This window comes from Lycium barbarum, chromosome 5, assembly GCF_019175385.1.
Source record: "Lycium barbarum isolate Lr01 chromosome 5, ASM1917538v2, whole genome shotgun sequence".
Classification (NCBI taxonomy): domain Eukaryota; kingdom Viridiplantae; phylum Streptophyta; class Magnoliopsida; order Solanales; family Solanaceae; genus Lycium; species Lycium barbarum.
The window spans coordinates 54,199,551-54,225,988 of NC_083341.1; positions in this window are offsets into that span (position 1 = coordinate 54,199,551).

Below are 26,438 nucleotides of genomic sequence, written 5' to 3' on the forward strand. Positions count from 1 at the left end.
TGCCCACTATAGTGGTGTGTCTGCCCGGCCGCCCGTTGGACGACACAGTGTTATACTTCCCGGCCATGTAGGCACGGTGTCATTTAAAAAAATACATACATAATTATGAAGCATGCATGAGAGCCCAAATGAAAGCTACAACTCTATCGGAGTGACGTAAGGTCGGTAACCTCCGATTACATTATGGAATAACCATGGTCGTTTTGTCTCACCTTGAAGGAACAATTTTTATAAGATGAGACGAGCAATGAATAACAGCATACGTAAACTGACTCCGAAGATTCAAAAACAAGTTTCGGGTCAATCCGATTTAGTATAAGAAAGTTATGAGCGTTTAAAGTACAGAATTTTCTGCGATCATTTCGGAAGCCATTTTTGGAAAATCATTCTTGTCATGGTCTTCTTAAAAATATTCTCATCCTTAATATCATCAATATCGTCGTAAAACATATCCATTATTGTTTTCATAAAAGCTTACAATACCACAAACCTTTATTTTGAAGAAATTCGAACATTTTTGGAAAACATTGACGGGTTATCAGAAAAAAGAATTATGCCTTGGAATCATAAACGTCTAACTTTTGAAAAACAAGTGAGATATGGAAACAATCATGAAATCATAACATCGGGATCATGCCTTGAAAGAAAGGGACGAGCCTTAACATACCTGTGCCGCGCCTTACTAGCTACACTTATTCGTCCAACTTGTTAGTCTACATGCAAGAAGATTGACACTATCGTTAGGTTCATCGACATATACTTGTCTTAGCCTTTCAAGTACATTCACTTGTGGTCTGCCGAAATTTCGGCAGCACCTCCCCTGTAAATACACCATCCCCGAGATTCTAACTCGGCCAATTTTAATCAACAACAATCTGGGAATTCAACCCGGCCAAACTATCAACAACAATACCAACAATTATTCTAGCAACACTTCAACATTCAATTCTATTCAATTCAATTCACTTCAATTTAATTTAATTCAATTCAATTCAATTCACATGACTTTCAAAACGATTCAATCAACATACTACTTCGTCCAACACTTTCCAATTTGAACAAGAACAATAACAACTTAATTCCTTCTTTCAAATTTAATTACCACAACCCAACTTACAACCTTCCAAACAAATGTCTCACTTTCAAGTTCATGCATTATATTTATATCCTACACATTATCACATATAAGAAACCATACCAATGTCACACTAACTTTTTCCATAATCCACAAACAATCACAACTTCACTTCTAGCCATTAAATTCTCATTTTACATCATGGAATTCACAACGACATCAACTAGAATATCAAATGAAATCAATTCATCATAGCTTACCAAAGCATCACCATTCTCGGCCACAACACTACATACATATTTCCATGAATTTTCCATCTTTTCTATACATTACAACAACAAGCAACACACTACATAAAATTAATTCAATCTTCCCACACCACAACCAATGCTTTTCTTACTCCAACAACTACTCCATGTTGTAGAGGACCTTCCATTTAGTAGAAAGACTAGAAGAAATTAATTTTTCTTGGACATCATCTTGTTCCCAAAATTTGGCCACCACGGCCGAACCCTCTTCTCCTCTTTTTTTTTTTTTTTTTTTTTTTGTTCTTCTTTCTCTCCAATGTCTTGAATTAAAAGATGAACTCATATGTATATATATATATAATTCTACAAGCATGTGAGGGGCACATGCCCTTTTTCTAAATTTTTCTAGAAATTTCCTTCTTTTTCTTGAATTTTCCTAAAATGACAAAAGAAGACTAATTGTCTTCTTATATAAACTTTAGTCCATGTGTTTTTATTATTATTTATAATTAACCCCCCTTCTCCATTTTCTAGAGTTTTCTTCCCTTTTTTCTTGAAAATTAATAAAGATGCCCCTTTTGTCTTCCCATGCAAGTTTTGGCCCTTTCAAGACTTTTCTTGAACTTTTGTAAGATTATTATTTTGCCCCTATCCTTCAACATTATTTCCTTGAACCATTTTGCGAATTTCCCTTTTTACCCTTAACCTTTCTCAATATTTCCATACAATAATATTCATAAACAATATTCATAACCAACTTGTACATTAAAAATTTTTGGAAGATGGTCATTCCCTTAACTTTTCCACGACTACCTTGAAATATCCGAACGTATAAAATACGGGATATAACAATTTTTATCCGTCAGACTCGGATGAGAGAGATGATGAAGGCCAGACTAGCGGATGGTGGGTAGACGATGACGAGGAGTACACGTCACGTTATAGTCCACAAGGTCAGACTAGAGACCGATCGGCTACAGGTTTATATGAGTCCTTATTGGAATTTCTATGTATGTGCATTTGCTGTAGATTATTAATTAATAGTGGCGAGCGAAAACCCAAAGAGGTCGATAACCGAGTATTTATAAGTAACGGCGACCAAGGTGTGTTCGCTACCAGTGGGAATTTGGAAATCTAGGATGGAAAGTAATCATACATATAGATGAAAGGTGAATATTGAGAATTAAAAAGGCCAAAATAGTAAATGTGTAGTCGGAAGATTGAGAGACCGTTTCTAAATCGGAGGGAGATGCGTTACGAGAACATTTTGGAAAATGTCGAAATTTCAACTTGCTTTAGATTATTTGGTGAAGGTCATGCGATGAGGTGGATACGATTATACCAGCATTAACGCACTGGATTTCATCAGAGTTTCGAGGTTAAGTGTGTTGGGGTGAGAGATATACTAGGATGGGTGACCCCCTGTGAAGTGTACTAAAGGTCCTATAAATTTAGACATAAGACATGAATGAGAAGCTAGAGTAGCCTAACGGAAATTAGAGTGTGCGGAGTGGTTGGACACCTTAAGAGGTCGCGTAGGACGAGGTGGACTAGACCGGTGAAGAGAAAGAAGGTGAATCGTAGCTCTAGAATTAGGGTGAGTTTGAATAGCGTTTGGAAATATTTTGTAAGCAAGATAGTAGTAATCATATATATACGTATGCATTTGATATCCTATCTGTGGCTGTATCGACGGGTACGTGTATCTCAGCAATCGACGTTGCGATTATGGAAGGCATTGATCGAACAGGGGAACGAAGTTCAAATAACAAAAAAAAAGGTACAAATCTTAAAAGGTAAGCTGATGCTATTTTCACTACAGGTTAGGCCTAGAGAGCTTTAATGTAATGACATCTGGAAAAGAAAGAAAGTGAGTAGATGGAAGGTAAGGAGATCAAAATGTCGGAAAAAGTGAAAAGTATGAAACATGAGTGAGTGAAGCCTCCGAGAGAGATGACGGGCAAAGCGCGAGACTATTTGGGTAAACATTCAAAGGTAGGAATGTGAAAGGGATAAAGTGTTGTAGTATGGACCAAAAGAGAAATGGTGGGGTTCGAGTACCGAATTCGATAAGTGGGGCTAAAAGGATAGTGACCACGACGAGGAATGTGAAGTAAGAGAAAGAATGGTTAGGCCTTGCGACGATGTTAAGAGATTTCCAGCCCTTGAAAGGTATATAAAGGGATACGTGTGTGGTCGAATTAACACGGTTTCCTCGACATAAAGAAGCTTTCCAAAAAGATGACTTAAGAATAGAACGGATTTGTGCGTTTAAAGTAATATTTCACGAACTCCAGAGCCGATACCATAAATTACAAGAGAAGAAAAGTGCTCGAGGAGGAAGAAACCCAAGGAAGGTTAAGGATGAAAGTAGGAAGGGTATACTAATGGGTTGGTCGAAGGAAGAGGAGAGCATTTAGGAGTAAAGTAACTGGAAATCTTTAACCATGTGAGTAAGAAGGATACTTTAACGAGTTGGCGGTAGGAAACTGATTACTCACCGAGGAAAGAACGAGGATGATGAGTCGACACAATTGATTAGAAAATATATGACATGGAATAAGAATTTAGGTGAAGACCGAGAGATTCGATCATAGAGGAAATGGAATGAAATGTAAGAAACGTGTATGGAGTCCACCCGGCCGTAACATCAGAAAGATAGATAAAGGTTCGATGAACGAGGATAGAGAGAGTGTAAACTGTAAGAATTTTGTGCTAAGAGCAAAAGTAGTAGGACACTCGAAAAACTTGGATGCATAGCTGCAACGCAAACGCGTAATTAAGAAGGATTATGAGTAAGTGAGCTACGCGAGCGAAAGGACTAGTAGTGGATGGAAGGGTATGGAAATGTTGAAAGCAAAAAAAGAAAAAGAAAAATGATGATATAGACATAAATGGAAGAAAAACTCAGGGAAAGAAGTTTTAGATATGTTATAAGCTAAACCGGGAAGAAAAACGAGGAGTAAGGTATAATCGAAGACTTCATAAAGGACGCGGTGAATCTTGATGTCCTCATTAACTTGTGGGTCCGGAATACCGTTAGTCAAAATAGAGGTGTGAAAAGACAGAAAAGAAGGCATCGGGATTGGATCTAACCCTTATAAGTATTCTGATTGGATACAAGACTGTAACTAGCAAGAAGATAGACAAGTCAGACCATACGATAACGGAACCCCGGCCCTAAGAAGATCGTGAAGGGCGGGAGATAATTATCGAAGACGACGGTTACTCGAAGGCTATGGGCATATAAGGACCTCCTTAATAAGGGGGGAAGAACATACTAGACTTGAAAGGAGCTATGACGTTTCAAGCCCCAGAAAAGGAGATTTATTATCTTAGGGCCAGAGTACGAGGCGTATTGGCATATCGGGAAGGTAACGGAACGGAGTAGAAATGAATTGACAATAAGTGTACCATAAGGCAGACATAGGGAGAGAGTATGGAAGACAACTCAAGAGAGCACTTTACGCCAAGATGAACTACGATATTTTTAGACCATGATTTGAATCCCTCGTATCGGGCAAAAAATTGCGCCATAACTAAGTATGCAGTGACATGCCCTAAAGGGTAATGAAAAGAGCATGAAAGGTCTCTAAGATAAATTTACAAAGATGTTGCGAGCCATGAAATTAGTTGAACTCAGATTATAAGTTTTCCATAAATGTAACTGGACTGCAAAGGATTACAAATGGCGAAGAGGAATTGTGTATATACGTGTTTCGGATAATGATATAACTGGCCTTAGAAAGGAACATAACCATTAGGTTCACTAGCGACACAGTTATGCTGGGTAAACATTTGGAACGTAAGGGTAAAAGAGATGGCGACAAAGAGGTAAGGATTAGAGAGCCTGACTAATGAACTACAGGGAGTCGATGCGGTGTATGTCTATGATCAACAGGTATAAAAAGGATAGCCCGAGATGGCACCGAAGGAGTAAACGGAAAGAGGGTGCCATAGAGAGAGAAAGGTAGCTGCCCACTGATAAGGAAACAAGGAGCGAGAAAAAAAAAGGGAGTACTTATAGGACGATGAATGGTTATGGCACGGAAAGTCAAGACTACCATAATGAAGAAAGAACAAGAGCGGGATGCTAGTTAATTTCTGATCATGTACATGAGGACAAAGAATTGAAAGAATATGACTGAAGGCAATAAAAGAGCTAAGAAAGAATGAGAAGAGACTGATCCAGGTTATAGTTTAAGCAAATGGTAATCAGACCCTAAAGCGAAAAAAAAAAAATCTAGCGAATCAAAGATTGTATCGTGGGTTGGCGATACAGCAACATTCGAGGACGAATGTTTCTAAGGGGGGAAGGATGTCACACCCCTTATCTTCGAAGAACACTTATCAAATTTGAAACATAAGTACGTTGAGTTAGGGTTAAGTAAAATCACTTTGGAATATAAGGAGCAAGCATTATTAAATATATTTAATGAGTGAAGGATGTATATAACGTATAACGGAAGGTTTTATAATGAAATGAGTGGAAAAAATGTAGTATGACTTTGGAGAAAGGATGGGTAATGTTATGTGTAAATATTTTTGTCCAACTTTGGGGACGAATATCTCTTAGCATATGAAGTGTTTTAAGGTGAAACAAAAGCCTAAAATGAAGTTCGTCGAGTCTAGTTTCCAACACAACAAACCGCTCGTCGATAGGACATCGATAGAGAATTATGGACGTTACAAGTTCAGCTGACAGAGCAAAAATGCGTGCTACAATACTTCTACAGTAACCGACCTGCTACAGTAAAATGCTACACTAACCCGACCCGGATTTGACCCGAATTTGACCCTTATAAAAAGGGTAATAACCCTTTTTTTCACCAGATTTAGCCCAGAAATTTCCAGATTTTTGAAGAGATAGAGAGAGCGAAACAAAAAGTAAAAAAATTTCAAGTGACGGAGTATTAATCGAAGCTCGGATAAACGCATGGATGTGATTCTAGTATGGTTTTGCGGTGGATTCAAGGTAGATATTGAAGATACCTCTGTTTTAACAAGAATAAGGTATGAATCTCCTATTATTAATGTTAATTTTTGTTTATTTACGGAGATAAAGTCGTTAAATAATTGTGTAGTAAGTTGGTTAGTTATGGAAGTTGGAAAACAGCGTGTGGGATGTTTTATGGTACATATTGATGTTTGAAATGATGTTGTTGATGTTGGTATTTTTGTTGTGCTGTTGGTTGTTGGATTATGATTTCGGGCTGGGCATATAAACAGGGGAGATGCTGCCCGATTTTCAGCAGAATATAAAATAGTTTGATTTGAAACTTGGAACAAGTGTGCAACGAAGAGACTAACGTTAGTGTAAATCCTCTTAAATGTATACTTGCGAGCTCAAACGCATAAGCGTAGCTAATAGGAGGTGGAACAGGTATGTCAATGCTCGTCCCTTTCTTTCAAAGGCATGATTTCAATGTTATGATTTCATAAATGTTTCCATATCTTCTTGTTTTCAAAAGTTAAAAGTCTATGACTCCAAGGCATGATTCCCTTCCTGAAAATCCATAAATGTTTTTCCAAAATGTCCGTATTTTTCCAAAACAGAGGTTTATGATTTTGTAAGCTCTTATGATAACAAGGATAGACATGTTTTTATCATGATGACAATGATGCCAAAGATGATAATAATTTTCTATGGTGACTATGATGAGAACGATTTCATGTTTAAAGGTTCCAAGTTATGATTTCAATGACGATATAAGAATGTTGAGCTATTTCTTGATTTCTCAATTTTATTCATGGATGATGATTATTTTTAAAGATTCCAAAGTATATGAATCGACGCCTTATGAGATTTATGATCCTATTCTATGTTTTCTCTTGATGTTATTCTTCATTGATAATCTCACCTTATAATAATTGTTCCTTCAAGGTGAGACAAAGCCATGATGATTATTCCATAATATAATCGGAGGTTACCGACCTTACGTCACTCCGATAGAGTTATAGCTTTTCTTGGGCTCTCATGCATGCTGCTTATATGATATATGAATATGATATATGTATATGTATATGGGGAATATGGGAAAAAGGGCTAGAGCGCTATTTACGCGTATCCACCTGATCAGATGGTATTACGTGACATGATATCATCCCGGACGCGGTGTCACACCCTCATCTTGATAGGGCATGATAGGAACCCGACTCTCATCAGAGTCGAGCGAACCCTTAAACGTTTGCTTTACCAAAACCTGTCATTTCAAAAACTTTTTAAAAACATGGAAATTTTTCAAATAAAGATCATTATCGCTATACAGATTATGAAAAACTTTCAATCAATTATGTACTTTTTACCAACTGAAATCATCTGAAAATACATACTCTTTTAACATTTATAAATGATTCGCACTTCTCGACGCCCTATCCACAGGACACTGTCTGCAAAGTCTCTAACATATACAAACTACCATAACATAAGTACGTTGACCCGGCAACACTCCGAACTGAGATGGAGCTCGCCAATCCCGCTGGAACACCTTTAGCAAAGTCTTCTACTCACCTGGGTGTACCTGCGTGGCAAGAAACGCAACCCCCGAAGAAAGGGGGTCAGTACGGAATATGTAAAGCATCACTGAATCATAAACAAGGAAAGGCGTAACAGTAAACCAGTTTAGAGGCCACTCGGAGTAACCTGGAACAACTTTTTGAACTGTGCCATGTAGTGCCTTACACAAATTCTAGCACACAATATAAGTACAGCATACCCAAATTCTATAATACACAATGTGAATATAGTATCATAATAGTCCCTTCGGACGGCCGCTTCCAGCAGAGTAACAATGATGGCCCCTTCGGGAATGCCGCCGGCATAATAATGCTAGTCCTGGCCCCTTCGGGCATGCCGGTTCCGACATAATAATAATGATGATGGCCCCTTCGGGCATGCCGGTTCCGACATAATACTACCCTGTCCCCTTCGAGCATGCCGGTCCCGACATAATAATAATGATGATGGCCCCTTCGGGCATGCCGGTTCCGACATAATACTACCCTGGCCCCTTCGGGAATGCCGGTCCCGACATAATAATAATGATGGCCCCTTCGGGCATGCCGGTTCCGACATAATACTACCCTGGCCCCTTCGGGCATGCCGGTCCCTACATAATAATAATGATGGCCCCTTCGGGCATGCCGGTTCCGACATAATACTACCCTGGCCCCTTCGGGCATGCCGGTCCCGACATAATAATAATGATGGTGTCTACACTACTCAATCCACAAATATCAATACAAAGAGATACCACTATGGAGTGTAAACATAAAATCGTAAATGAAACAAATAGTAAAATCTCGCACCCACTTCGGAGTGGTTTTGAAAATCTAAATAATAAAATCTCGCACCCCCTTCGGAGTGGTTTTGAAAATCGACTTTATGTTTCATTTAGTACAAAACTAATTTTCTTGAAATCATTAGTAAACCACAAACACGTCTCAAGTAAATCCGAGTTAGTATAAGAAAGTTAACAACCATATGCACGAACAGAGTAGTGGGAAACTAAGTACGCATAAATCAACTTTTAAGACTCGATGTATAAGTATACTTACCGACGCCTGAAGACTCAGAAACAAGTTTCGGGTCAATCCGATTTAGTATAAGAAAGTTATGAGCATTTGAATTACAGAACTTCCTACGAACGTTTCAGAAGCTATTTTTGGAAAATTAAAGCAACAATCATACCAAGTATCTTTTAAATATCGTTATGGACATCATTCATTATAAAACCCCCCATGAACGTTTCTAAAACAATCCGAGTTCACTTATGAGAATTATGAACATTATTCATTATAGAAACCTCTACGAGCATTTCCCAAACAATCCGAATTAGCACATGAAGGTTATGAACGTTATGCATTTTAGGAACCTCTACAACCATCTTCAAGCAATTCGAGACCGTCTGCGAAAGTTAGGGACATTACTACCTACAGAACTCTTTAGACTTTTCTTGTTATTCAATCATACAATAAGCTCGGCTATACTAAGTATACTCACGTCAAGAAGTGAATAATAATCATTAATAAGCTCGCAATCGAGAATAGAGTTACCCCAAGATAAGTATCATAGCTTACTTAGCTCTAGGACATGCCAAAGAAAGAAAAGGTAAGCTTTACATACCTGTCCCATGTCCTATTAGCTACGCTTATTTGTCCAAGCTCGCTATCGCTAGTCTACATTCAAGAAGATTACACAATCATTAGACTCATCATCACACACTTGCCTTAGTCTTCCAAATACATTCATTTATAATCTGCCGAAATTTCGGCAGCATTTCCCCTGTAAATATACCATCCCCGAGAATCTAACTCGGCCAATTTATCAACAACAAATCCGAGAATTCAACTCGGCCAAATTATCAACAACAATACCAACAATCATATCTCAAACTTCAACAAGAACGATAACAACACATTTCCTTCCTTCAAATCCATAAACTACACCAACAATCCACACGTTAACAATATCATTCACACAAACATAAGAAACCATACTAATGTCACATTAGTTCCTACAACAACCCACCACCAATTACTACTTCAACTAGAATTATTAAACTTTCATTTCCATCATAGATTCCATTACAACAACAACCAAAATACTAGATAAAATTTGTTCCTCATCCCTACACAATACAACACATACACGACCACACATAGCATATACACGGCCAAACACCAACACACCAAATTTCATGAATTTCTTCCACTTTTATTTACTAAAACATACACAACCATCCATACTATATAAAAGACGATTAAATCTTACCTTTTTCCCCTTAACTTCTCACTTGGCTTTGGTTTTGAACTTGCAACAAGGATGGATCTACTTGCTCCAACAATTATACCACGTTAAAGAGGACCTTCAAATTAGTAAAAATGCTAGGAGAAAATAATTTTTGATCAAGATTTTCAAGGGGTCAATTTTTGCATAGCTTGGCCGAATATGGCCTTCTTGTTTTCCTCTCCAAGTTTCTTGAAATTTCTTAAGATAAAGATGATAAAATGTGATCCATAAGTCATCTTTTGACTTATTTAGTAAGCTTCCATGTGGGCCTAAGCCCACTCCAACATGGCCGGCCACTTTGGCCCATTTACTTAACCCCACTTTTTTTGTTTGTTTTGGAATTCATGAAAAATTATTTCTCCAATTTCCAAATTTGCCCTTAACCTTCCTCCGTATTTTCTACGAGCCATCTTGCGAATTTCCTTTTTTGCCCCTAGTCTTTCTTAATATTTCCACATCAAAACTTTCATGATCAACTTGTGTGCTAAACAAGGTCAAAATTTAGCCTTGCCCTTAACTTCTCGCAATTATCTTGAATTATCCGAATACGCAAAATACGGGATATAACATCCTCCCCCCCCCTTTAAAATATTCGTCCTCGAATGTTCAACTGATCTTATGGGGTCTTATAATACTTCGGGAGGGTCTCTCTTATAGTTGTCCTTTCCTTCATGTCCATTCCTTATTCTTCACCCTGTTTTATTTATAATCGAACTTCTCGGTCTTCACATGAATCCTCATTCCATGTCATGGGTTTTCTAATCAACTGCGCCAACTCATTATCCTTTGTCCTTCGTACTCCCACATGTTCTTCCTATTTGTCTCTTATACCTATATTTATAGAACTTTTAGTACACTTCCCAGGGGGTCACCCATCACAAAATTTCTCTCGCCCTAGCACGCTTAACCTTGAAACTTCGGTGAAATCCAGTGCATTAATGCCGATATAATCGCATCCACCTCTTCGCATGACCTTCATTACATGATCTGGTGCAAGTCGAAGTCTTACAGATTGCGAGACATTCTCGTAACACGTCTTTCTCCTTAGCAATTATTAATTTAGCCGTTTTTAATCCCCAATATTCACCTTCACTTCCATCCCCCAACTTTACATTTCAATCATATTTCAATATTCTTACCTTATCCAATATGCCTCTTCCGCACCGTTACTTACCACTGTACTTTGTAACTGCTAATGTCATCGGTCGCCTTCTTCTGTCGATGTCGTTCTTTAGCTGAAATCAAAGGTTAGTACAAGGGACTTAATTTCCTACGACTGGTCTCTATAGCACGATCTTAGATATGAAAGAAAGGATGACACCCTATTAATATCTCGTAGCCTCCTGTTTATAGATGTGGTGCACAACACACCGATAAACAAGACTCTACTAGACACGACTTTGCAGACAACCCCTAGGACGACCTGCTCTGATAGCACTTTGTCACACCCTCATCTTGATAGGGCATGATGGGCACCCGACTCTCATCAGAGTCGAGCGAACCCTTAAACGTTCGCTTTACCAAAACCTGTCATTTCAAAAACTTTTTAAAAACATGGAACTTTTCCAAATAAAGATCATTATCTCTATACAGATTATGAAAAACTTTCAATCAATTACGTATTTTTTACCAACTGAAATCAACTGAAAATACATACTCTTTTAACATCTATAAATGATTCGAACTTCTCGACGCCCTATCCACAGGACACTGTCTGCAAAGTCTCTTAACATATACAAACTACCATAACATAAGTACGTTGACCCGGCAACACTCCGAACTGAGATGGAGCTCGCCAATCCTGCTGGAACACCTTTAGCAAAGTCTTTTACTCACCTGGGTGTACCTGCGTGGCATGAAACGCAGCCCCCCCAAGAAAGGGGGTCAGTACGGAATATGTACTGAATATGTAAAGTATCACTGAATCATAAACAAGGAAAGGCGTAACAGTAAACCAGTTTAGAGGCCACCCGAAGTAACCTGGAACAGCATTCCGAACTTTGCCATGTAGTGCCTTACACAAATTCTAGCACACAATATAAGTACAGCATACCCAAATTCTAGAATACACAATGTGAATATAGTATCATAATAGTCCCTTCGGACGGCCGCTTCCGGCAGAGTAACAATGATGGCCCCTTCGGGCATGCCGCCGGCATAATAATGTTAGTCCTGGCCCCTTGGGGCATGCCGGTTCTGACATAATAATAATGATGATGGCCCCTTCGGGCATGTCGGTTCAGACATAATACTACACTGGCCCCTTCGGGCATGCCGGTCCCGACATAATAATAATGATGATGGCCCCTTCGGGCATGTCGGTCCCGAGATAATAATAATGATGATGGCCCCTTCGGGCATGCCGGTTCCGACATAATACTACCCTGGCCCCTTCGGGTATGCCGGTGCCGACATAATAATAATGATGGCCCCTTCGGGCATGACGGTTCTGACATAATACTACCCTGGCCCCTTCGGGCATGCCGGTCCCGACATAATAATAATGATGGCCCCTTCGGGCATGCCGGTTCCGACATAATACTACCCTGGCCCCTTCGGGCATGCCGGTCCCGACATAATAATAATGATGGTGTCTACACTACTCAATCCACAAATATCAATACAAAGAGATACCGCTATGGAGTGTAAACATAAAATCGTAAATGAAACAAATTGTAAAATCTCGCACTTCCTTCGGAGTGGTTTTGGAAATCTAACTAATAAAATCTTGCACCCCTTTCGGAGTGGTTTTGAAAATCGACTTTATATTTCCTTTAGTACAAAACTAATTTTCTTGAAATCATTAGTAAACCACAAACACGTCTCAAGTAAATCCGAGTTAGTATAAGAAAGTTAACAACCATATGCACGAACAGAGTAGTGGGAAAATAAGTACGCATAAATCAACTTTTAAGACTCGATGTATAAGTATACTTACCGACGCTTGAAGACTCAGAAACAAGTTTCGGGTCAACCCGATTTAGTATAAGAAAGTTATGAGCGTTTGAATTACAGAACTTCCTACAAACGTTTCAGAAGCTATATTTGGAAAATTAAAGCAACAATCATATCAAGTATCTTTCAAATATCGTTATGGACATCATTCATTATAAAACCCCCCACGAACGTTTCTAAAACAATCCGAGTTCACTTATGAGATTTATGAACGTTATTCATTAGAGAAACCTCTACGAGCATTTCCCAAACAATCAGAATTAGCACATGAAGGTTATGAACGTTATGCATTTTAGGAACCTCTACAACTATCTTCAAGCAATTCGAGACCGTCTGCGAAAGTTAGGGACATTACTACCTACAGAACTCTTTAGACTTTTCTTGTTATTCAATCACATAATAAGCTCGGCTATACTAAGTATACTCACGTCAAGAAGTGAATAATAATCATTAATAAGCTCGGAATCGAGAATAGAGTTACCCCAACATAAGTATCATAGCTTACTTAGCTCTAGGGCATGCCAAAGAAAGAAAAGGTAAGCTTTACATACCTGTCCCACGTCCTATTAGCTACGCTTATTTGTCCAAGCTCGCTATCGCTAGTCTACATTCAAGAAGATTACACAATCATTAGACTCATCATCACACACTTGCCATAGTCTTCCAAATACATTCATTTATAATCTGCCGAAATTTCGGTAGCACTTCCCCTGTAAATATACCATCCCCGAGAATCTAATTCGACCAATTTATCAACAACAAATCTGAGAATTCAACTCGGCCAAATTATCAACAACAATACCAACAATCATATCTCCAACTTCAACAAAAACGATAACAACACATTTCCTTCCGTCAAATCCATAAACTACACCAACAATCCACACGTTAACAATATCATTCACACAAACATAAGAAACCATACTAATGTCACATTAGTTCCTACAACAACCCACCACCAATTACTACTTCAACTAGAATTATTAAACTTTCATTTCCATCATAGATTCCATTACAACAACAACCAAAATACTAGATAAAATTTGTTCCTCATCCCTACACAGTACAACACATACACGGCCACACATAGCATATACACGGACAAACACCAACACACCAAATTTCATGAATTTCATCCACTTTTACGTACTACAACATTCTCAACCATCCATACTATTTAAAAGAAGATTAAATCTTACCTTTTTCCCCTTAACTTCTCACTTGGCTTTGGTTGTGAACTTCCGACAAGGAGGGATCTACTTGCTCCAACAATTATACCATGTTAAAGAGGACCTTCAAATTAGTAGGAATGCTAGGAGAAAATAATTTTTGATCAAGATTTTCAAGGGGTCAATTTTTGCATAGCTTGGCCGAATATGGCCTTCTTGTTTTCCTCTCCAAGTTTCTTGAAATTTCTTAAGGATAAAAATGATAAAATGTGATCCATAAGTCATCTTTGGACTTATTTAGTAAGCTTTCATGTGGGCCTAAGCCCACTCCAACACGGCCGGCCACTTTGGCCCATTTACTTAAGCCCACTTTTTTTTTTGTTTTGGAATTCATGAAACATTATTTCTCCAATTTTCAAATTTACCCTTAACCTTCCTCCGTATTTTCTACGAGCCATCTTGCATATTTCCCTTTTTGCCCCTAGTCTTTCTTAATATTTCCACATCAAAACTTTCATGAACAACTTGTGTGCTAGACAAGGTCAAAATTTAGCCTTGCCCTTAACTTCTCACAATTATCTTGAATTATCCGAATACGCAAAATACGGGATATAACATGCCGGATGCCTGGACGCAGGACATATGTGGCTAAATGGATCGGAGCCGACGCCTCGGCAACATGATATGTTCTATTTATGTATACATGAACAAGAAGTGTTTTTCAAAGAAAGCATTACTATGGATTTATGTATATATGTATATATGTGGATCGGGCTGCACGTTCCGCAGCACTAAGCATGTATGGTACCCGTCTGAAAGGCACTCATATGTACAGGTTACTCTTTTATCTTACGATATTCTCTTTACTTCCTTTGTGTTATCATTCATCCTATGTATCCCTCATATGTTATTATTCATGCCTTACATACTCGGTACATTACTCGTACTGACGTCCCTTCTTGTGGCCGCTGCGTTCATGCCCGCAGGATTAGGTAGCCAGTCGGACGATTCACAGCAGTAGGATCTCTCCTTAGCAGCAGTCAGTATGCTCCATTGATCCGGAGCTACACCCCTTTTGGTATGTTATTCGGTTACGTACATGTGTGGGTACGGCAGGGCCTTGTCCTGTCATTTCTACAGTTTGTACTCCATAGAGGTCTGTAGATAGTGATATGTAGTCGGGTTGTTATGCAGCCCCATCAGCACTTATTTTGTTGTACAGTATATATGTGTGGCGGCCAAATCGGCTCACGCTGTTATTCTCTGTGTTTATGTTTATATGTATGCGTTGGCTGTGAGTTTCCGATATGGTGTTTCTTATGTTTATTGTTCAGGAGACAGTCCAACTCAGTTACAGATTGTGTATGGGCCCAGGATAGTCAGTGAGAGGTAAATGCAGACATTGGAGTGTTTAACCAGCAATGGTCGGGCACTTGTTGCGGCCCATCAGTTTGGGTAGTGACAAAAGGGACACTGTTTATAAGCTTGTATCATCGTCGTTATGTTCAATATACTGAATCAAGACAGAACCCAAAAAATGAATAACAAAGGGAATGGGGGATGGGATGTATAAAGATTCAGGCGCAACGACAGAATCATCTAACCAATATCCTAAATAGATTATTTCCAATATCACTTTACTTCAAATCAAACTCAGAAATCAACATGTTTTACTCAAATGGCAGTGTCAAATACAACTATGTAGACAAGCATGAGGAAGAGGGTATACGAAAGATGCAAAGTACATGATGCAGATATCATTTAAGTATTTAGTAGGTGAGGCATGGTCAAAGTAACTCAAAGGTGTAACATGCTAAGGTAAGCATTTTCCCATACTCAAACAGACATGACAAGCATAGCCGGTTAAGCAGACATGTGCGACATGAAGAAAGACTAATGGTCACTTAAGAGAGAAAACATTTTAGCTATTAGTTTGATCTATGCATACAGAGTCTTATACAATGAGGATATGGGCAGAAGAAAATACAAATATGGCATACTCACATCTCAGTCACATAACAGAACTCACAAATAGACAAGTGATCAGGCAGTTCCAGGCAAGGTAGGCTCTTGTTTATGGTTAGTGTCACGCCTCACTCTGGAGTGCCGTGACCGGCACCCGAAGCCAAACTAGGCCTGAGTGAACTACTCTAAATCTGAAACTCTGGGGAGTGATCCCCAACTTAAACTGATAATGCCTAATCTGGAGATATATATAAATAACGACAATCTTGTCTGAAATGGGCATACATGTCACGACCCGATTAGGGGCCATGACGGGTACCCGGGGCTAACCATCGAGCATCGCTCATACCATTACCCATCGTAAACATCAAGCGTTCGTTCATTAATCTTATACTCAAATCGTAGGAAAACCATTTTTCACTTTGAACATAATTACCTTCATATACATAAGCCCTTCGGCTATCAAAATAATATACATACAATAAGGACATCGTGAGACCATATTACCCACACATGCGTATCTATGAGCCACTACTAGATTACTAGACATATGGACGGGATAGGACCCCGTCGTGCCCAAAACATATATATACACAAAAGAATAAGTCAATGGCACCTCCGGAACAATGGAGTTCTCTCAAAGTCTGCAAATAGCTCCTAGGAGTCTGGATCACCTCCCTGTCTACCTGTGGGCATGAACACAACGTCCAAAGAAAAATGGACGTCAGTACGAACATTGTACTGAGTATGTAAGGCATGGATGAAATGAACATAATAGAGAAATCATAAGACATAAGATGAAGATATAACATGCTTAATGTTTAAGAGTGGATGCATTTCATACATATATCATATATAATCGTAGTACATGCATTATCACAGCACATACATCATCATATCATATATATCATCATCGTTAACCCGCGTCCGGGTAACCATCATATGCCGCCCACTAGTGTTGTCATGCCCGGCCCTCTAGGCTCGGTGTAAACATAGCAACTCGCCTTCGCGGTAACATGCCCGGCCATTTAGGCATGATGGAATCGCATCGTCATATACTCATCATAAACTTAACATTATCATACATTTCATAGGCATATCATAAGCTTGGCATCATCATACATTTATCTTTAAAACATACATTAGAACTTGGAGGCAACTATGTGTTACACCTCGGAAAAATCCTCCATTGTTGCCCAAGTGAATGGACCCGCAAGGAGTACGAGTATCCGATATTTTCATGAGTAAGAAATAACATTTGACGACCCTAAGTAAGATTCCGAAGGCAATTGCAATAAGAGATAGGTTATGCTCCATAATGAATAATTATAGGTTCTGAAAATATGGAAAGTTGCAGATCTGCATTTTTGGCCAGTTGCACGTAAAATGAAATACGGACCGTAACGTGGTATACAGTCCGTAAACTGCCATGTCGGTTTTTGTCTTCCAAAACTTCAACTTTCTGGCAAATGATCAAATGGTTAAATACGACCTGAAATACGGCCCGTAAACTGTGTCCGTAAATCACCACGTCTCAGCCTGAGTTTCTGGTTCTGTCATGATTAAATACGACCATGAAGGACGGTCCGTAAACTGGAATACGGACCGTAAACCAAGTTTACGACCACTTTGTTGTTCACTCCAGACCAGATTTTAAGTCATTAAATAAGGGATCCAAGTTTAGTATTTCATTTCCACATTTAATCTCCTCTCTGTAAAACAACTCTCTACATTTATTCCACAAGATTTCAAGGATTATTAGTCATCAACAACACAAACTAAGTGAATCAAGTTTAAGAAAACCCATTAAAGGTCATTCAAGTCAAGAAATCCCAATGGAGATAAACTAGGGTTTTTGCACAAGTGGAGTATTATCAACCAAAGCTTGTTCCTACAACATCTAAGGTAAGATTCATGCTATTTCTATGTTGTTTAAGATATTTAATAGTTGGAAAACATGGATGGTGGAAGGGTATGGTAAAATGGATCATGAATATGGAATACTGTCATTTTGAGAAATAGTTTGAATTGAGTCATGGTTCTTGATGTGTTGTGATGTAAATACGTTATAAATGACATTGAGAACATAAGATGAACAATGTATGTGAATGGACGTAGTCGTGTGTAATATGATCGTAGATATGGGTAATTGGAAATGAATTGAGAAATGTGGGTCATGTGGATGAATAAAGACTATTGTTGTAGTATTGTGAAGGTATTATTGACGTTTGGGAATTGATATACGTTATGGAGGAATGTCATATAGATAGAGGAGATGCTGTCCGATTTTCTCTAGCTTTAGTCATATATACTAGCTATCGATTCTAATGATGGTATGACTTTAATGAAGGTAGAAACGCTAGCATTGGAGGAGAACGCGCAAGTGTAAAATAATCGGACAGAAAAGATATGTAAGGCTAACCCTTCTTTTATAAGACATGGTTCTTTGGCCAAATATCTAAATCTTCTATGAGACTATGATATCCTTCAAATGATTTGATCTTCCGAGCTAGTAAGCTCACGATTCGTGATACGCCACGATTGTACTAAATCCCTCGTATGACGAGTAAGCCTATAGAGATAAATGTGATGAATGACGATAACAGTAATAATGATGTTGATGACGATTAGGATAATGATGTAAATAGTAAAGATGCTTATTAGCTATTATGTATATGTGTCTATGTATGACTATTATAGAACCCCGAGCTTATGAGGCCGGGTAAGATATGTAAATAAATATGTATATGATTACCTAACGCGCGCACACCTCTGCAGATGGTACGGATAACCCTGACTCCTTAGTAGGGCCAAGTAGATGCAACCCTCACGCCTTGGTAGGGCCAGGTATGAGTATCCTTGAGCCTTGATTGGCCAAGTATGTATAAAACAGCGATACTACGAGGTCGGGTATGCTATGTAAATGCTATGTATATGTTATGATTATGTATATGAATACGAGTACAAATATGGTACGAATATGGTTATGCATACGGATACGGATGTATGTACCCAAACACGCACTAGGAATGGTAAGATCCTATGTAAGGCAAGTAAGTGCCCATGATGATGACGTTACTCTCTCCTACCTCATGTTGTTTCTTATATTGCACATTATGCTCCTATATTGATATTGATCATGCTTTACATACTCAGTACATTCTTACAACTGACGTCCTTTTATTTTTGGATGCTGCGTCATGCCCGCAGGTGCACAGGGAGATAGACTTGATCCATAGTTTGTTTCTCAGAGATTACATAGTAGAGCCCCATTTCATTCGGACCCATAACGTTTGGGTACTTATTCTTTTGTGTACATAATTATGGGCATAGCGGGGTCCTGTCCCGCTTATGTGATATGTTATACTCTTCTTAGAGGCTCGTAGTCATGTGTATGTGGTTAGATGTGTTTGGACTTGTCGGCCTATATTTTGTATACCATTTTGTTGGCCTCGTCGGCCCATGTGCATTGATGTGGCATAGATGCCTATGATGATATAATGAGGTTGTTGTCCAAAGGGACTAGTATGATTGATGAATAGAAATGTATGTTTTTACTTTGTGGTTCACCTAGATCTTATGTGCAAGTATGTCAAGGGGTGCCCGGGTGGGATAGTACCGGGTGCCTGTCGCGGCCCCCTAGTCGGGTCGTGACAAAAGTGGTATCAGAGCAGTTCAGTCCTAGGGTGTGTCTACGAGCCGTGTCTAGTAGAGTCTTTGTTATGGGTGTGTTGCGCGCCACACTTATAAACAAGAAGCTGCGGACATTTTAGGAATGATTGACTTCTTTCTTCATAAGAATCGTGCGATAGAACTATGATGTAAGAAATTCTTGATCCTTAACCGTTTGTTGTGTATTTGAGAAATGCCTGTAAAGAGAAAGGCTACAGCAGCCCAAAAGGGCAAGACGGTGGCAGAAAAGCGGCCTGAAAGAGCACCGCCACCGGTAGTAGAGGAAAGTGAGTCCCAGAGTACGGCTCAATCTCAGTCTTCTCGATCAGTACCTATATTAGAGGAGCGTGAGAGAGCCTCAACCCCAGCTCCTCCACCTCCATCTCCTCCACCGGATGCTTCGGGCCAAGATGTGAAAGAGGCCAGACATTTGCTTACCCAGTTGGTTGCTGCTCAGACTCAGCGGCAAAGTACAGGGCAGGGTGACACGGTTGTTAGTGCAAGAGCCCGTGATTTCATTACTTTGAACCCTTCGGAATTCTTTGGGTCAAAGCCGGAGGAGGACCCTCAGGACTTTATTGATGGTATGTTGAGGACGCTTTGATTGATACATGTTTCGGACACCGAATCGGTGGAGTTAGCGTCGTATAGATTGAGAGATGTCTCGATCCAATGGTGTACAGTTTGGATGGCTTCACGGGGAGCCAATGCACCTCCCCCGGTATGGCAGGAATTCGTTGATGCTTTCCTCCGACATTATATGCCTCCAGAGGTTCGGCGAGCTAGGGCCGATAAATTCTTGAATTTGAGGCAAGGTAGCATGAGTGCTTTAGAGTACAGTCTCCGCTTCAATTCCTTGGCTAGGTATGCTTCGGCCATGGTAGCGGATATGGGTGACAGAGTGCACCACTTTGTAAAGGGGCTAGGGTCGCATTTGATGGATAGGTGCTTGACCGCGTCCCTTCAGGACAGTATGGATATTGCACGCATTCAGGCTCATGCTCAGAACTTAGAAGAAATTTTACAACAGCAGAGAAGTAAACGTGAGAAGGATAGGGGCCATAGCAAGAGGGCCAGATCTTCAGGTCCGATGAGTGAGTTCAGAGGTGGGCACAGACAACAGATTTCCAGGCACTCCATCTATTCTATGACTAGCGCACCTCTACGGTTTTCAGGCCAGAGATTCGATAGATCTACTCGTTCTGGGCCGAGTTAGAGTTATTCGGGGTCTCAGTTTAGAGATGATTCGGGTCAGGCAAGTCCACCCGTATTACGATGTTCCCAGTATGGGAAGTTGCATTGGGGTCGATGCCGATTGGGTTCAGATGTTTGCTATTCATGTGGCCGACCAGGCCATATCATGCGTGATTGCCCCTCAGTTCATGGTAGAGGTAGGATCCAGCCTTCAGGGTCGGTAGCGGGATCTTCAGCATCTGTACGCCCTATGGGGCAAGGTTCATATGGGAGAGTTCCCAGTTCTAGCGGTCCTCAGCACCGTATTTATGCTTTGGCTGGACACTAAGATCTCGAGTCTTCCCCTGATGTTGTTACAGGTATATTATCGGTATTCTCTAATGATGTATATGCTTTGATTGATCCGGGCTCCACATTGTCTTATGTTACTCCGTATGTTGCAGGTCGATTTAGTGTCGAGCCGGAATCGATTAAACCTTTTGAGGTGTCTACACTCGTTGGGGGATCGGTAATAGCTAGCCGAGTATATATAAATTGTGTAATTGTGATTTGTGATCGTCGTACCATGATTGGTTTGCATGAGCTAGAAATGGTGGATTTTGATGTTATTACGGGCATGGATTGGTTGGCTTCTTGTTATGCCAATGTGGATTGTAGGATGAAAATAGTTCGTTTCCAATTTCCTGGAGAACCAGTTTTATAATGGAAAAGGAGTACGGCATCACCAAAAGGTAGGTTTATTTCCTATCTAAAGGCAAGGAAAATGATCACGAAAGGGTGTATCTATCATCTAGTCCGGGTTCAGGATGTAGAAGCTGAGTCGCCCACTCTTCAGTCAGTTCCCGTAGTAAATGAATTTCCGGATGTGTTCCCGGAAGAGCTTCCAGGCCTTCCTCCCGAGCGGGAGATCGATTTTTCCATTGATGTGTTGCCAGGCACGAAGCCTATATCTATTCCTCCTTATAGAATGGCTCCAGCAGAATTGAAAGAGTTGAAGGAGCAATTGAAAGACTTACTTGATAAAGGCTTTAGTAGGCCTAGTTCATCCCCGTAGGGAGCACCCGTATTGTTTGTCCGAAAGAAAGATGGCTCCTTGAGAATGTGCATCGATTATCGGCAATTGAATAAGGTGACGATTAAGAATAAATATCCTCTCCCGAGGATTGATGATTTATTTGATCAGTTGCAAGGTGCCAAATGGTTTTCAAAGATTCCGGGTATCACCAAGTGAGAGTTAGGGAGAAAGATATCCCTAAGACAACCTTCAGAACATGATATGGTCATTTTGAGTTTCGGGTAATGTCATTTGGGCTGACTAACGCACCGGCGGTATTTATGGATTTGATGAACAATGTGTTTAGGCCCTTCCTGGATTTATTTGTGATTGTATTCATCGACGACATCTTGGTATATTCTAGATCCGAGGCAGAACATGCGGATCATTTCCGTACTATCCTCGGAGTCCTTCGAACTCGAGAGTTGTTGGTTGAACTCAGTGGCATTTCTGGGGCATATTGTGGCAGCCGATGGTATTCCAGTAGACACTCAAAAGATTAGGCCGTGAAGACTTGGCCAAGGCCCACGACTCCTACGGAGGTTCGTAGCTTTCTGGGCTTAGCAGGTTACTATAGGAGATTCGTTGAACGTTTTTCTTCTATTTCTGCACCACTCACAACGTTGACCCAGAAATCAGCAAAGTTTTAATGGACAGATGCTTGTGAGCATAGCTTCCAAGAGTTGAAAAGTAGATTGACTTCCGCCCCAGTCTTGACACTTCCAGAGGGATTGGAAGGATATGTTTTTTATTGCGATGCTTCAGGTGTTGGGCTAGGCTGTGTATTGATGAAACATGGTAAGGTGATTGCATATGCTTTAAGGAAATTACGGAAACATGAGCGGAATTATCCAACCCATGATTTAGAATTGACGGCTGTGGTTCATGCGTTAAAGATATGGAGACATTATTTATATGGTGTCCATGTGGATATTTATACAGATCATAAGAGTCTTCAGTGTATTTTCAAATAGAAAGAGTTGAATCTAAGGCAACGACGATGGCTAGAATTGCTAAAAAGATTATGATGTTGATATCTTGTATCACCCCGGAAAGGAAAATGTTGTAGCTGATGCCCTTGGCCGCAGATCTATGGGAAGTTTATGTGATGTACGACCCGATAGGAGATAAATGACTCGTGAGCTCCAGTAGTTAGCTAGCCTAGGAGTTCGAGTAATGGACTCAGGTAGCAGGGGGACTACTATCCCTAATTTGGCAGTTTCGTCGCTAGTAGCAGATGTGAAAGAGCGACAATACGAAGATTCCATGCTAAGGCATTACAGAGATACACTCCCTCAGAAAGACGAGTCATCATTTGAGCTTTCAGGAGATGTAGTTCTCCAATGTCGAGGTAGATTATGTGTTCCCAATGTGGCAGGTCTACGCCACCGGATATTGAGAGAAGCTCATTGTTCCCGTTACTTTGTTCACCCCGGTGTGACGAAGATGTATCATGATCTTAAGTCTGTATATTGGTGGAATGGGATCAAGAAATATATAGCGGAATTTGTAGCTCAATGACCCAATTGTCAACAAGTGAAAATCGAGCACCAAAAGCCGGGTGGATTGTTGCAAGCCATAGAAATCCTAACTTGGTAGTGGGAAGTGATTAACATGGACTTCCTTTCAGGCTTGCCCTGTTCTCGACGTAAGTATGATTCCATATGGGTGATTGTGGATAGACTCACAAAGTCAGCTCACTTCTTACCGATCAGAACGACGTATGTGGCAGAAGATTATGCAGAGCTTTATCTCAAGGAGATAGTGAGACTCCATGGTGTTCCAGTATCTATTATCTCAGATAGAGGAACTCAGTTTACAACCAATTTTTGGAAGTCTTTCCAAGAGGGTCTAGGGACCCAAGTGAGCCTTAGCACGACATTTTATCCGCAGACTGATGGACAAGCTGAACACACCGTTCAGACTCTTGAAGATATGTTGTGAGCATGTATGATAGACTTTGGAGGTAATTGGGATGATCATTTTCCACTCATTGAATTTGCTTACAATAATAGTTATCATTCTAGCATTCAAATGGCACCGTATGAGGCTTTATATGGGCGAAAGTGTAGATCCCCAATCGGGTGGTTCGAAAGAGGAGAGGCTAAATTGATGGGGCCAGACTTGGTCCAGCAAGCCATAGAGAAAGTCAAGCTCATACAAGATAGGTTGTTGGCCGCTCAAAGTCGTCAAAAGTCCTATGCGGATAATGGCCGAAGAGACTTAGAGTTCCAAGTGAAAGATTGGGTATTCTTGAAAGTGTCACCGATGAAAGGTGTAATGAGATTTGGCAAAACGCTGAAGCTTAGTCCCCGGTACATTGGACCTTATGAGATTGTGCGCAAAGTGGGCAAAGTAGCCTATGAATTAGATCTACCTCCGGATTTGGAGTCAGTTCACCTAGTTTTCCATGTCTCGATGCTTCGAAAATGTGTTGGAGATCCTACTAAGATCATGCCAATAAGCGATGTGCAAGTGACAGAGAAATTGGCTTATGAAGAGGTACCCATTGCCATATTAGATAGGCAAGTACGGAGGCTTAGAAACAAAGAAGTGGCCTCAGTCAAGGTTTTATGGAGAAGCAGTAAACGAGAAGAAATGACATGGGAAGCGGAGGAAAGTATGCGATCCTGATACCCGCATTTTTTTCAGCCCTTGGAGGAGATCCAAGATAAGATATCAAGATCAAGAGGTAGGTATGTTTCCTTTTATGCTTTTTGGTCGTGTGTGGCCAAATTCTATTATTATTTTGTTGTGGCTCTGAGAGGCATCGATATTATGGGTTGTTGTGATAGGATGGTAGTGCCATATTATAAGGGAGACTCTGGCAAAATTTTTATAGAATCCCCAAAGACTTTAACATTCGAGGATGAATGTGCTTAAGGGGGGAAGAATGTTACACCTCGGAAAAATCCTCCATTGTTGCCCAAGTGAATGGACCCGCGAGGAGTACGAGTATCCGATATTTTCATGAGTAAGAAATAACATTTGACGACCCTAAGTAAGATTCCGAAGGCAATTGCAATAAGAGATAGGTTATGCTCCATAATGAATAATTATAGGTTCTGAAAATGTGGAAAGTTGCAGATCTGCATTTTGGCCAGTTGCAAATAAAATGAAATACGGACCGTAAAGTGGTATACGGGCGTAAACTGCCATGTCATATTTTGGCTTCCAAAACATCAACTTTCTGGCAAATGATCAAATGGTTAAATACGACCTGAAATACGGACCGTAAAGTGGTTTACGGCCCGTAAACTATGTCCGTAAATCACCACGTCTCAGCCTGAGTTTCTGATTCTGTCATGATTAAATACAACCACGAAGGACGGTCCGTAAACTGGAATACGGACCGTAAACCAAGTTTACGACCACTGTGTTGTTCACTCCAGACCAGATTTTAAGTCATTAAATAAGGGATCCAGGTTTATTATTTTATTTCCACATTTCATCTCCTCTCTCTAAAACATCTCTCTAAATTTATTCCATAAGATTTCAAGGATTATTAGTCATCAACAACACAAACTAAGTGAATCAAGTATAAGAAAACCCATTAAAGGTCATTCAAGTCAAGAAATCCCAATGGAGATAAACTAGGGTTTTTGCTCAAGTGGAGTATTATTAACCAAAGCTTGTTCCTACAACATCTAAGGTAAGATTCATGATATTTCTATATTGTTTAAGATATTTAAGAGTTGGAATACTTGGATGGTGGAAGGGTATGGTAAAATGGGTCATAAATATGGAATAGTGTCATTTTGAGAAATAGTTTGAATTGAGTCATGGTTCTTGATGTGTTGTGATATAAATATGTTACAAATGATGTTGATAACATAAGATGAACAATGTATGTGAAAGGACGTAGTCGTGTGTAATATGACCATAGATATGGGTAATTGGAAATAAATTGAGAAATGTGGGTCATATGGATGAATAAAGACTATTGTTGTAGTATTGTGAATGTATTATTGACATTTGGGAGTTGATATACGTTATGGAGGAATGTCGTATAGATATATAGCAGATGTTGTCCTATTTTCTCAAGCATTAATCATATATACTAGCTATCGATTCTAACGATGGTATGACATTAATGAAGGTAGAAACGCTAGCATTGGAGGAGAACGCGCAAGTGTAAAATAGTTGGACGGAAAAGGTATGTAAGGCTAACCTTTCTTTCATAAGGCATGGTTCTTTGGCCAAATATCTAAATCTTCTATGAGACTATGATGTCCTTCAAATGATTTGATCTTCCGAGCTAGTAAGCTCACGATTCGTGATACGCCACGATTGTACTAAATCCCTCGTATGACGA